At 42.2% G+C, this 13,774-nt stretch overlaps 1 pseudogene; it reads right to left on the bottom strand.

Annotated features, from left to right (window-relative positions):
* The window catches only part of LOC139999124 (kinesin-like protein KIF27), a 40,372-nt pseudogene extending 26,930 nt beyond the window's left edge, over positions 1-13,442 (bottom strand).
* Between the last annotated feature and the right edge of the window lie 332 nt (positions 13,443-13,774).

Raw genomic sequence — 13,774 nt, forward strand, 5'->3', positions numbered from 1 at the left:
AGCTGGCTTCTTTTAATTATCAGTTTCCTGGGAAAGTAGCACAGAAGGTAGAATGAAAACATTGTTTGATCAAACAAGCAATAATTCATATCATTAAACCACAGAAGTGGTTTTTTTTGGCTCAGAAAGCATAAGACAGGGCTGGAATTGGGGGAATGAGGGAGAAATCAAAAAGATACAGTATAATTTATTTATATTTTAACCGACTACACTGTATTACCTTAGGTAACTAAAGAAGAATTACATAAAATAAAAAAAAAAAAAAAAACAACAATCTACCAAACACATTTTAGGCTAATACATTCGCTCTTGAGAGATTTCGTGGAAAAAAGGTGGCTCTACAAGAAGCTGGTCTTCATGTTCTGGGTGGAAATAGACACAATTAGAATAGAATAGAATAGAATAGAATAGAATAGAATAGAATAGAATAGAATAGAATAGAATAGAATAGAATAGAATAGAATAGAATAGAATAGAATAGAATAGAATAATTTAGTGCTTAAAAACTATTTCAGATGCCATCCCCAGAGCCTGACAAACACAATTTAAAAATGAAGTAGATAATACACATACGCAAGCTCCAGTTTGGGGTAAGCAGCCTTATCTCTTCTTTTACAAGAAGTTTAATTTTGTTTGCAATGCACTGGAGATTCAGCAAGCAGTTTTCTCCACAGGGAGGTGAACCCAGCATTTCAGCTGGTACCGTCCACAAACATCAAGTTCACCTGTTCTTAGAGCAAGACACAGAGGATACGTTGGGAGGAGACAGAACTAAGTAACACTTATGCCTTCTGTTGTTGCCTGTAGCTAAAAGCAACATGTACATCCCTGGGACACCATTCTAAAGATCAAATCATTTACCTAACATTAAAGCTAGATCCTGCGTATATCTATGTTTGTCCAACTGCAATTTTTCCATGCAGAGTTTGGTCAATTAGCAGAGTATTGAAAGTGATGATATCCATCTCTGATTACAAATTTCATAGAAAACAGACATCTAGATATGCTGACATATTATGACAGCGGTGTAGTGAGATAATACATACTTCTTGAAATTACTGTTCAAAAGGGATCTTTAGATTTTGAAACAAGTTCTTGAGTTATCTGCTTAGATAACCTACAAATCTGTTCCTTATTAAGTACTATTACAAAAGAACATGAGACTCTGCAGAAGTTTCCACAGGCTCTCTTTACCACTTAACTCCAGAATTTCTCCAGTCCAAAATTGTATAGGTGCTCCATATATACTCAGATATGTCAACATGCAACAATAGCATGGCAGAGACCATTCCCCAAAATAATGATTTAAAAGGAATATGTCATTTCACTTTTCAGAGATGAAAGAACCATGCTCTACTCTTAAGTTTACAGGAGACAAAAAGGTTATAGAAAAGAGCATTCTCGTCACACAAAGTTACTCAACTCCATTTCTCTCAAAAGAAGAGAAAATGAAGCTGGTCATCTTAGGAGAAAACGGCCATTGAGCTGTGAATCTACTTGATGCTGATATTCAGATTAGCTGATCAGACCACAACTATGTATCTAGAAAATACAGGTCAATCATATCTACATCATAAGTAATTCATATTTGTCACTCTTTAAATGACAGAACAGGATACATTTGGATTTTTGTGCAGACAAGACTGTGCACATATGCACACATGTGCATACATTGACAAATATTTTAATGCTAAATAACTATATAGTTAACCAGCTGAGGAAATTAGTTAAAGTTGAGAGACTTCATGCTCTTACTAGCTGGACACAAAATATGTTGAAACTTGAAGCTCAGAGAAAAGATTACAGGTGCATCTTTACAGCAAGAAAAAGCACCAGATAAAAGTGCTCAGTCGTGTTCCACAAGAACTTATGATGCTGGATGTTGCTCTAAAGCAGACAACACTCAAAGTTTTGTCTGCAGACTCCCTGCTGTGCTTGGCTTAAGAAAAAAAAAAAAAGAACTATAGTATGACTCTTCAGTAAAAGCCTGGAATTTCTAGTCTCTCTCTACTGTGGTGTATTTATAGTTAATGTAAACAGTACAACGGCACAACAGTCTTTATTTGTACAGTGGCAGCAGTGGCTAATGCTGCCAAATCCTTCTTTTTGCACATACAATCTGAAAACAATTACACGTAGCTGAACCTCTACACAGGTACATAAAGTGGCTGCAAACTCCCTTCTTTCGTCTATAAATACACCAATATAAATACACCAGTAAGTATACCTTTGCTGTCTTATCGTAGTTGGCATGCAATTAAGAGCCCAGCTGACAAGTACATTTAACAAGTACTACCCATGGAATTCTGCTGTTCCAATTCACTGAAATACTATAGTGACAACATGATATCAATTTACAAAACCTTATTCCTGAATTCGGTGTTTCTACATCATCATCATCATAATGGATGGCAATGAGTTTATAAAGTGAATTGCAAATACATGAGATTGCAGGTTATTTTCTAGTTGAGTCGCAGATAGTTGTTAACATTGCTAATTCAGTTGGTAGGACATTTCAATACTATTCATATTACAGCAGGATCAAATTATCCCACTTCTGCAACACCTAAAGATGGATCCAGTGATTCACCAAGGCCTACCACCATGCCAGGCTTCATATTTTAGCACCACACCTACAATTCTGGCAGACCCATTTTATTAAGCACCTAGCACTTCAGTTTCAAAGTATGGCTCCCATTCCCCCCTCCCTGAAAAAACAATGGGCTGATACCTCAAAAGCTTTCAGCTAATTAGAGGTGCTTGCTAGCACCCTTTCAGAGGCTGGTATAGTTCCCCCCACCTCAGGAATTATGAGCAGTGTTATTCTGTATTGCTATAGAAATAACCAGCCGTAGAAAATTAAAAACACACTGGTGTAATTGAGCTTGAGGCTGTGTTTAAGGAAGCTTTTTGATCACAGAAAGAAAGTGTTCAAATATGATTCAAAGATCGAAGCCGAAATTCCTTTAAGTGGTATAGTCTTTATTGCAGCGCTGGATGATGCACAGGGGATCTCTCCACCTATCGTGCATACCCAAGGCGGAAAGCAGTCTTGAATTTATACAATCAATCTCTCAATATTCTACAAGTGCCTATACATATTCCTTACCTATCCCCGCCTTCCCTCGCTTCTCATGCTAATTAGCCTTTTGGCACCTTGCACCTGCGTAGAGCCTCCCAAGAATTGTGGGCAGGGGTCTTTGGGAGGAAGACCCCGAGTCTTCCTCACAGTGTACTTTTCACCTTTGGTCAGGAATCTGCTGAGTTGGCATGTTTCTTAATTGCAAGCGCTGGTTGTTGCTAATTCTTCCATTTGTTGTATCTTTATAATGAATTCCAATGTCCAGTTTTGAGATTTATAGTCCTTCCATTTGTTTCTCTGTCTGTCTACCGCTTCCTTATCATGAGTTGCAGCGTCTTGTTTCGAGATATACAGTCCTTGTCTGGGGATTGTCCTTGCCTCCCCAATGCCTCCCCAATGCCTCCTTAATCAAATACCACAAGGAGTTTCATAATTCCACAGATCAAACTATGACCTGAAGCATCATTTCAACTTCTACAGTAGTTTTCAAGGAAGAGTTTTGAAGTGCGGTAAAATATTGGAAGTAAATAACAGCCTGTTGCCCAAACCCTATTTATCTGAACACAATATTCCCTACTACATAGGCTACAGGAAAAATCCGCATGAAGGTAAAAGGAAGCAAAGCCTGCTAGCAAGTATTTGAAATTGTTTCCATTTGTGTTATGTATTAGCAAGAGCCATAGTCTTGAGAGAAGGCTTTCACTAATGTGTCAAGGAAGTAAGTAACCCCGTTACAAAAAGATCCCTCAATAATCCAACTTGCAACACCATCATGGCATGGATTGACAGCTCCCATAAATGACCCAGTTCCCAAACGTTCTGATCTGCATATCACTAGCAGGCTGTTAGTGCAACTCTCTGTGCAGTCTGCTCCAAGCAGTAAGAGTTGTGAACACAGCTCCTGCAGCCAAAAGTACCTGTTACTCAGATTCATGCATCACCAACAGAAGATGAGCATTATATACATGTACCATATAATTTTAAGGCAACATTATAGCAATGGTTATTTCTAGCAAGTAGTAATTTATTTATTCATTTATTTAGTGCTTTACTCATTTGTAGGTCATGCTTTTCTACAAACCATGTCAGCATACGTGAATGGATTATTTCAGATTTTTATATTAAAACAACAGATAAGACCAAGTCGGTCCTACTAATGACATGGAACACTGCTTTAGCATGTCTGATGCAGCAATTTGTAAGTACACAGAGCTTACTCCACCCTAAAGACTTGATAAACAAAGAGACATTTATAAAGCTAAACTGTGAAATGACTGAAACAAAAGGGTGTATTTCTAGCTTCAGTTCCCTAAAGCATTTAAGTACTTCTCAGAAACAGAAGACAGGACAATGCCCTGAAGAGCTTCAGTCTAGTTTTAGACATGATGTAACAAAGCTAACTATGATAAAAGTAACATATCCAGTGTTTCAGTAACACCGAATCCCTTTTCTATGTTACCCACCTTAACCCACACTGCAGGTCAAATAGCTCTACTGTAAGCACTGCTGTAAGCCCCCAACACACATGTTAAGAGGAGCGTAATGCACACCCAGAAACTCAGTTGGAGCATCAGCAGCTTCCTGGTCTGCGTACAGCTTTGTATACATGCATGAATTTACAGTTAACTGGCAAATGTTCAAACACCACAAAGAAATGAGCAGCACATCACAATTTAGGACTCTAGGCTGACGTTAGGAGCAGACTTTCAAGCATTTGTGGAATAACCACATAGCTTTAAATACGGTGATCTACTGTTTCAAGGAAAATACGCTGAATAGCCCAAAAACACAACTCAGTTCCTCTTGAACCACTTCCATCTTCAACTAAACTAATAAAGCCACAGATTTCCAAGAACTTTGAAAAGAGCATCTTCCCACACGCTGTCTCCTTGTGTCTATTACTAACATGCTTATTTGCCACCATCTATCATCGAAACACGTGCTCAGCTAACACCTAAAGTACTGACTGTACTAACTCACCACTGTGTCTCTTATTTTTTTCCTTCATCTTCTGAGATTTGATTTCCTCAAGTGTTTTTATTCCAAAATTCAGATTTCCCTCTGAAAATAGGAAACAGTTCATGAGACTGGCTTAGAGGCACTCACTGAGGACCACAGCTCCTCAGGCTTCTTAGCGCTCAGCAACTTTCTGAAGTATTTAGAATAAAGCCTGTCAACATTCCTCACAAGTGAAAGAGCCAGAGAACCAAGGGCATTTTGCCCCTCCTTTCATCCTTCAGGCTTAAAAATGTAGTTTTAATTTTAATCCATTTACACGATATTAGATCCCTCTATTGTTAGATATGGCTTATCAACAGTGGTTGCAAGGCTGCACATGCAGCCATTTCAACTCCATGCTGTGGCCCTGTTTTGTTCTCCAAAAGTAAAGAAAAGGAGTTCACCTTTCTGACCCAATTGGCACATGATGGTATTCATGGCAGAAATGAGATCATGGAAATAACCGAGTCCATTCAGCACCCCTACATTTTGTTGTGTTTTTACACCACACTGCTTTTGAGTTAACTGTCAAGTTCTTCTGATTTATCCTACTAAGGTGCTGGAATACCTTGTTTAGTAGCAGTAGAACTGCCTTTGCGAGTGGAAATCACCCGTAATCCATTTTTGCCTTCCACAGCTGGTTGCTGGACAGGAGTTTTAGTTTCTTCTTCCTCAGAAAGTTGGTCTGAAGGGGAAAAATCTATTCAGTTATGCATAGACCAGATTGTTCATGATTAAGTAGCTCATGCAGTGACACTTCAGCCCATGCTTCATATAAAAAACTTTGTTGCTCTTTTGTTTTGTTTTGTTTTTTAAAGAGCTACATTGACCTGATGAACTCCTAAGTAGAATACACTAGGACAAAACATCTAGGACTCTAGATTCTCTCTGCAGCTTTAACTACTACACAACACATTGCTCTTCAGACAGAAAAAAGAAATTTCCTTCCTAGTTTCACATAGAACTTTACACAACAGACCAGCTAAAGCCAGGAGTGGTTCTAAGCTTTCCTCCAACGTTTCAGGTTCTGTCCACTGACTGCCGGACAAAGCCACCAGTGACCTGGCCACACTGCCTGCCCTATCGCTAGTCAGACCTCAGGTCATCTGTGATTTCTACATTCCTTTACAGCACAGATTCCTTCAAGAACCAAAGATTTACACAATCATTTACAGCACAAATTCCTTCCAAGAACCAAAACATGCTCACCATCATCATCTTCATCATCATCTGCAGCATTGATTACAACTGGAGGGTGTGTAGGGCTTGGGACATTTTCAGAGTTTTCCACTTTCATCACCCCCTTAGCTGTGGAGAGGGATTTGACTGGACAGAAAGTTTGTTTTGCTGCAGTGACATCTGAGCCACTTTCAAATCATCGTCCGCGGACTCAGGCGGACTTGGCAGTGTAGCTAGAGGAAGAGGATGATCATCGGTAATATGGCAGTTTAAAACTTTGACCACAATTTAGCAAAGAGGTGGTAGGAAAGGCAGATAACCCGCACAGACAACGAATTCATCATCTCCTTTTGCCCATCCCATCACTGTTTACACCGTCAACAAAGACTTCCCTTCGAACAACAACACATCTCCCTACCACCCAGCAAAAGATGAAACAACAGGAAGCAAACTGCAAGGCAAACATCACACAAAGCCAAGAGAAGCTGAGCACGAAAGCAGAAAACAAACACCAGCAGTACACTCCGTGCAGTACACCTATGACTGCAGACCTTTTCCTGTACTCACAAATGAACAGTTACCTGATGCCCCCTACAGGATTGGCACCCACTAAGTAATACTCCAAATTAAGTCTTCAGCACTTCAAGAAAAAGGACCTAAACTCACTCTTGCTTGGTGGGAAGAATTGTCCATCGATGTAACGTCCCTTTGCATGATGAAAAGCACAGTTGGCTTTCTGACAGCCTCCCGGCTGCTTCTCCCAGTAGCAAGGAATCTCACTGCACTTTTTCTGAAGACAGAAAGAAAGAAAAGCTCATGATAACATGCACCTGAGGCTTGCAAAGAGATGCGCAGCTCCAGATCATGACAGCTGTCACAACACAGTGCTGAAACATCATTCCAAAGGTCAGTTTCTCAGTTAAGTGGAGTATTTCTGGGCATATTCACAAAGTTTGCATAAGCTGGAACCACTATGCACATTTAGATTTGTCATCATTCAGTTAGAGAAGACAGGCACTCTCAGACACCAGTTGAGGGTGGGTTAAACTAATACACCTAGGATTATACTAGCATTATTCAGAGGGAAAAAGAACATCTGAAATTGCCTAGGTTAACCCTGTCTAGAACTACTTCTTGGAGACTTAGTTCTTCTGCACCTTTAACTTTCCCCACTTCCTACCCCAGGCAGCGAGAACAGCGTTATCGGAAGGACTGTGGGTCAGAAGAGACCTGAGAGTTCATTATCAAGCCTGCTCCCATGACGATAGAACAGCCTGTTTATTACCCCCCTGCTCCAGCAGGTTTTAGCAGTCTATTTAACAGCTATTCTGCATCTGTTGAGAAAACTGTCAGCATCTAATAAAAATATATATATCTTGCTAAGACATACCTAAGGCATTGATTTTATTTTCCTCTGCTTCCTCCCACCCCCTCTCTTGGTAACAGAAACCAGTATGATTTTGAAGCAAACAAATCTATCCTGCAAAAGCACAATCAGTACACCTACGGCACTGAAAAATGCTTTTGTTGATTGATTTTGAGAACACATCGTTAGGCACTCACGTCAATTTCCATGTGTCTGAATCGGCAGACGTTCCTGAAACAACGACCCTCCTGCCACAGCTTGCAGACCGTCTCATTGCCCAGAGCAGCTTCGCAGTGGCGGTAGGCACATTTGTCTCCCTGGAACCAAAAGGAAACCAACGAGGAAAATAGAGTACAGCCTCAAAAATGGCCATGCTGCTGCCTAATGTTGCTACAACTGAATTCAGAATCTATCTGGTTCTCAAGTTAACCAAAGACCAGCGTGCTTCCTCCTCCTAATCTACTCCTTCCTGAAAAAAAATGGGGAAAAAAAAGCAAAGCAAAGGAAAGCCAGCCATACCTTGGTACAGGTAGAATAGAAATAGAAGTAGCAATCGTCTCCTTGTTTAGACATGCCGACGAGTTCTGCTAACAAGCTCGGCTTCTCTCCACAGGGCCTTCCTCTGCTCTTGGAGAGAGCTGTCTTCACCCTTGCTTGGGCTGAAAGTCTTCTACTGGCTTGTGAGCAGGGAAATCTTCTTTTGAAAAGTAACCCGAAAGAAAGTAACAAGTGAAAAATAATGAGGAACCAACATTTTTCCAGCTTTCTTCAGTTCATCAAATCAAGTTATCAGTCTCTCGAAGAGAGCAAAGCCTTGAAATCAGCTGCTACATGAACTAACTAAATATGAAAGTTCCGTAAAGCTGCCAGGAGCTTTGTCAGCAAGCGTTCTCTTCCACATCCTCAATAAGATGACTTGGAGCACATCTGGAAGCCTGAAAACGGAGTCACTCCTTAAAAAACCACCTGATCATACATGCAAGTCAATAATCAACTCTGGCTACAAATAACTTCTCTAGAACACAGTTAGGACGCATTAAACAGCACGTTCCAGGCACTGTGGGTCTTCCATTTCACCTACCTGGACAACCTCAGCAAAGTTATCGATCTTCAAAGACTTCCAGTTAACTTCTCCTGTAGGCCAAACCAAGACTGAATCCGTGAATTAAAAATAAAGGGGTAGGAAGAATTTTCCTCCTCACTTTGCCAAGGGAACCTCTCATCCACAATTCAAACATAGGATGTGCTTTTAAACAGCTTATAACTAATAGAGGAAGCAAGTCCATTTGAATGCTCTCTCAGACTGGAGACAGCCAGGGATAGTTAGCTCTTCAAAAAAATAAAAACCAAAAAACAAAACAAAACAAAAACAAAAAACCCAGCGCATTTAGAGATGAACTCATGATTCAAAGTGGCTGCAAAAATGAGGCTCCATCTTCCACAGCCGGACAATTTAACTTTTTTTTTTTTTTTTTAATTTAAAATTCAGTATGTTCCAATCTCTGGTCTTCAAGATTTCTTCACCTATTAAGAAAACACAAAAACCTTTCCCCGTCTTTATTACCTGTACAGCAAAAAACATACCAGTGCATATAAATCCACAGATGTGCATACGCATACACACATCTGTGTTTATACACACACGAGGAGGGAGTGAGAGAAAGTTAGCGAGAGCGACAGTGAAAATCAGAATTTTTGCCTTTTCGACACAGAGAGCGCGTAAAAATTCTCTCATTTTGAGGGAACTAGAAAAAAATGGAGGCTGTACAAAAGATTTTGATGAGTATGCCTTCGAGGCCGATGCTTTGTAACATGAGTGATCTGGGGGCCAGCACACAAATATGCAGACGTATGTACATGCATACAGGATAAACAGATCTATACACACAAGCGTGCACAGTATATGTTGTATGATCTCCATAGCGAGAACAACTCGTAGCCCTGATCAGACACGTAGAGTTGCAATCAATTAACAGCAGGAAGACAGCAGATCAAGGGTACAGCAAGCTTTGAGAGGCAGGGGAATGCTCACTTTGCCAGTGGCATGACTGCATGATGCCAAGGATTTTGAATTAGTTGGATTTTTTGGAAGCAATTGGGTTTTTCTTTCTGCGCTGTAGCAAATACCACAGGTTTGCCTACACGTGCTGTTCCCTAATCCATATATCCATCCTCATCCATTGCTGCAGGATCATGAAAGGTTAGAGAAGACGACTTAGGTCCAATTTAACAGCCAATGATTTTTCGATGAGCAGAGCTGCAACAGATTTTATTTAGCCACAAGCATTTTTTTTTCTTTTTTCTGAGATGAAGTCAGAAATTTTAATTATTATTTTTTTTAAAGACACTAAACACAAAACCTGCAACCAGACCAGATAAAGTTCAAATTAGAGTGATTCTGAAACCTTTCATTAAAACGCTGCACATTTCTGTGCAAATTATTTCTGACTCTTCTGGACAAAAGTGGATGAAATAGTTCTTACAAATTAATAATCAAAGGTTGAAACCTTTTACTCACACAAACACTAGTGAATTTTCCAGGAAATATTTTTTTGGCAGGGAATTTTCCCAAATCTAAAATAAAGAGAGGAAAAGTTGGCTTCTCATATTAGTTACTGCTTTTGACTGCTGGGCAAAGGGAATAAAAACAGTAGTTAAGTGCAAGCTTTCCTTCTCTTCTTTACTATGGATAGGAATCGTCACTTCGGACCTTTAGCACCTTCAGAAACACACCCAGTGCCATGCAGGTTCCTCTGCATCTACTTCTAACAGTTACTGGTGCTCCTTAGCATGGAAGTTTGACTCAAAACACTCTCCAGATTTAGCTCTTTTGACTGCCCAAGGAGCTCATCATTTTGCTTGTTGCCTTCCAGTTTCCTGAACAGACCGGGAACGCTGTTCAGAATCTGAATGGATCTGGTCTAAGGAATGGGAAGAAAGCAAAACCAAGCATACCTCGCAGCCCTAAATTCCAAAAAAGCAGTCTCATTTTAAAAAGGACCTCAAAAGCTTTTTTTTTTTTAAACTGACACCTGCTAACACGGCAATCCGGGCGCTAAACCAACTGAAGTTGCCCCTGAAAGCCTGAATAAAAATGAGTAACTCTGGTGCACTCAGCAGGTCTGTAATAGAAGTTGGTAAGATTTTTAGATTTCTTTTTTTTGCTCCAGGGTGCTGGTAAAATGTTTGCATTAAGAGATTTTGAACCTTTTGTACCAAAGAATTAGAGATGCGCTACAGTGCCAGTAGCTGGGGGTCTGGAAATACACACCAACAAGTGTCATAAGCTTTGCCTTTGCTGAAGGAAGATGAATAGTACCAAGAAAATCTGTCTAGTTTGTTTTACAGGCTTGTCTTTCTCAGTATGGAACAAACTGACCTCCCTGGTCTAACTTTGCAGTTGCCTATTCTGCCTTTGTCCTGGAGAGAAGAGCAAGAAAGGAACAAATCTATTTTTGCACTCCAAAAACGCATTAGAGGAGGATTATCACACCCACCTAAGGGTACTTCCTTGTTTGTTTATAAAGCACCAAGTATTTCTCTTGGACAGTCTCTGTAGCTGGTCTGTTTTGTGCCTTCCATTTATAATAAAGATATTAAGATGCTTACCCCTTGTTTTTTGTTTTTTGTTTTTGTTTTTGTTTTTTTTCTAACGAACAGTGGAAGTGGAGAGTCGGATGACAAGCAAGAACAAACACTAGAAACTCCTTGTTCTGCCCCTGCTTTTTAATCACCCAGCATCACCCCGGCTGCAAAACAGCCTCTGCTGATTTACCTGCTTGTTAAAGCACCCCACAGGCTGCAAGTGCGGTGTGCTAGGTGTCAAGTTCTATTTAACGGTGCACAGGTAACCATTCATCTTCCCACAGTCGAAGCACAGAACAGCCTCTTGCTAACAGAACTCATCCCTGCTGCTGCAAGAAACCTCATGGCCTGCAGGAAAACCTCAAGCTAAGAGTTCCAAAGCAAAAGCAGAAAACGCATGATTTGTACTCTTTATATTTGAGTGAATTCTAGCTGCTAAACGCTGCCTACATCTGAGGGCACGTTCTGAGGCTGGGGGGAAGGACACTCAACACCCACTGACAGCAGGAGTGCAAAGATGACAGCCAAGAAGGCAAAGGTTAGAGCTGAACGCTGCCTCAGCTTCCTCCAGCAGCCAGCTGGGGGTCACCTTTCACCACGCTCTCTGAGACTCTGAGCCCCGAGTTACCGCAGCCGCCAGGTACAGCTGCTCCTTGCTGGCCCAAACTATTGGAAGAGTCTTCAAACTTCAGGGACCTGTTTTATGACAGCCTCGAGATCCAATTAATCTGTTCCTGAAGGCGCTGATCGTCCTGGTGTTTCTGGAGCTGTCCAAGAACAATCCTGAACTGAGGCACTCGTCTGATCAGACAGTGCTTTGGCACAGATTTGTCTTTAGCTTGACACATCAAGGTAAAGAGGAATCGATTCTTGCAAGCAACCTCTCAAGCAGGGATCTAATAAGGTGAGCAAAACAACAGATCTGTTGTGCAGATCTGAGCACGTCCCTCTGCAGGGAATCACTTTCAAGCCTAAGATGTTTCACCCATCTCCCTGCCCCAGAGCGACACAAGTAAAGCTCTTAAGCAATTGCTAACCTGTTCTCAGTGCTCACGAGTCCCAAATCACTCATTTTACAATCTATAAACCATGGCAGCTGGCACCTAGTTGGTACACGGTGACACTGAACACGTTGGCAGTGTCGTCAGGAGCTGCAAAGTCAGGGCTGAGGGGGTTAAGGGAAAACCACACATCAGTTTAGCAACTTGGCTCCCGTAGGATACTTCCTACGGCAGGAGTTTCAGCAAAGCCACTCAGAGGGACCTGCTGGCTAATTCAAACGGGACTTCTGCTGGAGCAGGCAGAAGGCAGCAGGAGATATCCAGTGGGCATCGCTGTCAGTCTGTGGCAGTTTGGGGTCCAGGTATCAGTGGTTAGGTGGGGTTTTCTCTGCTTCACTTTCTCCAAAGCTGTGAAAAAATATTTCTTTTAAAGCACTGTACAGTCCCACGTTAAGGATGGAACCAGCTGCATCAACTTCCAGTACGACGGTGTTGGAAAAAGGTGCCTTTGGTGGTCAGGAGCACAACAGCTCTGCTGATGTGTTATTTAAGTGTGTTCTTACATCTGAGTTTCCTCACAGCAGTATGTAGCTGAGGGGGTCCTACTTTCCTAGGGAAGATTTATGGTTTTTCTCCTACCAAGCACCAGCTCAGTATACAAAGCTCTGTTAATAACACCCAAGCATGTAGATGGAATGCAATTGTTTTCCTTACAACCCCCCAGTTATTTCCATGTCTGTTCTGGACCTTGGGATCTCTTTTGGGAGCTACATTACGCAGAGCAATACAATAAGGCTGAGATCACCGCTGCCTCAATGTAATGCAAAGGTGAAGGCCTTTATGACAGGCAGTTTGGAAATGAATGCAGCCCCATCTTGTCAGCATCAGAGCAGAGCCAGCTCCAGATGGCTCCAAAAAGGAGCTGCTGCTGGCCAGAGCCGAGGCAGGGAGTGCTGCTGGGTGGGCTTCGGGGGAGCAGATTTAAGGAAGGGGGGAAAATACTGCTGTGCAACAGCAGCTGGGAGAGAGGATTGTGAAAGCGTGAGAGAAGCAGCCCTGCAGCCCCCCAGGTGAGCGCTGCAGGAGGGCAGGAGGTGCTGCAGGCAGGCAGCAGCAGTTCCCCTGCGGGCTGTGCAGGGAGAGGCCCCTGGTGGAGCAGGCTGTCCCCCTGCAGCCCATGGGTCCCCCATGGAGCAGATCTCCACGCTGCAGCCCCCCCATGGGTGGAGGAGCCCCCGGTGGAGCAGGTGGATGTGGCCTGGAGGAGGCTGCGGCCCATGGAGAGCCCCCGCAGGAGCAGGCCCCGGGCCGGAGCTGCAGCCCGTGGAGAGGAGCCCACGTGGAGCAGGGGCAGAGAGGGACCGAGAAGGAGTGGTGGAGATGAAGTGCTACAGACTGAGCACAACCCCCAGTCCAGTCCCCCTGTTCCCCTGCGCTGCACGGGGGGAGGAGCTGGAAGAGCTCAGATGGGGGGAAGGAAGGTGTTTTTGGTTTCTTTCCTTTGGTTCTCACTTGTCTAGCCTGGTAGTAGTAGTAGTTAGGCAGGAAATCTTACTGTCTCCC

This window comes from Anas platyrhynchos, chromosome 20 (genome assembly GCF_047663525.1).
Source record: "Anas platyrhynchos isolate ZD024472 breed Pekin duck chromosome 20, IASCAAS_PekinDuck_T2T, whole genome shotgun sequence".
In the NCBI taxonomy this organism is placed as follows: Eukaryota; Metazoa; Chordata; class Aves; order Anseriformes; family Anatidae; genus Anas; species Anas platyrhynchos.